This window comes from Cervus elaphus, chromosome 7 (assembly GCF_910594005.1).
Source record: "Cervus elaphus chromosome 7, mCerEla1.1, whole genome shotgun sequence".
Classification (NCBI taxonomy): Eukaryota; Metazoa; Chordata; class Mammalia; order Artiodactyla; family Cervidae; genus Cervus; species Cervus elaphus.
Window position 1 is genome coordinate 18,544,394 of NC_057821.1, and position 763 is coordinate 18,545,156.

Genomic DNA, 763 nt, shown 5'->3' on the forward strand with positions numbered 1-763 from the left:
TGCCATACATCTCACCCTCTCCTCCCCTCTCCCCATGTCCGTAAGTCTATTCCCTATGTCTGTTTCTCCATTGTTGCCCTGTAAGTAAATTCTTCAGTACCATTTTTCTAGATTCAGTATGTATGTGTTAGAATATGGTATTTATCTTTCTCTTTCTGACTCACTTCACTCTGTATAATAGGTTCTAGGTTCATCCACCTCATTAGAACTGATTCAAATATGTTCCTTTTATGGCTGAGTAATATTCCATTGTGTGTATGTATCGAACTTCTTTATCCATTCATCTGTCGATGGACATCTAGGTTGTTTCCATGTTCTAACTATTGTAAATAGTGCTGCAATGAACAATGGGATACATGTGTCTCTTTCAGTTTTGATTTCCTCAGGGTATATGCCTAGGAGTGAGCTTGCTGGGTAGTAAAAATATGGAACGCTTCATGAATTTGCATGTCATCCTTGCACAGAGACCCTGGTAATCTTCTCTGTATTGTTCCAATTTTAATATATGTGCTGCTGAGGCGAGCACTGCTTTTCTCTGTTTTTAAGATCTTCTCCTTGTTTTTGATTTTCAGCTTTTAGTTTTATCTAATAATAAAAATGTACTTTCATTTTACTCATATAGGCATCGGTATATATTCCTTCTGCTTATCCTGATTTAGGCTCTCAGAGCGTACTGAATAAATGAATTGGTGTCTTATATCAGTTTTTGAAAGCTCTCAGCCATTACCCCTTCGTATCTTGCTTCTGTCCTAGCCTCTGGAGC

General features: G+C 37.7%; 1 non-coding gene across 1 annotated transcript; it reads right to left on the reverse strand.

Moving 5' to 3' along the window:
• Positions 1-419: 419 nt before the first annotated feature.
• Positions 420-526, reverse strand: LOC122697959. The gene has a single exon (XR_006342279.1). It is a non-coding gene; the product is annotated as a U6 spliceosomal RNA (small nuclear RNA).
• Between the last annotated feature and the right edge of the window lie 237 nt (positions 527-763).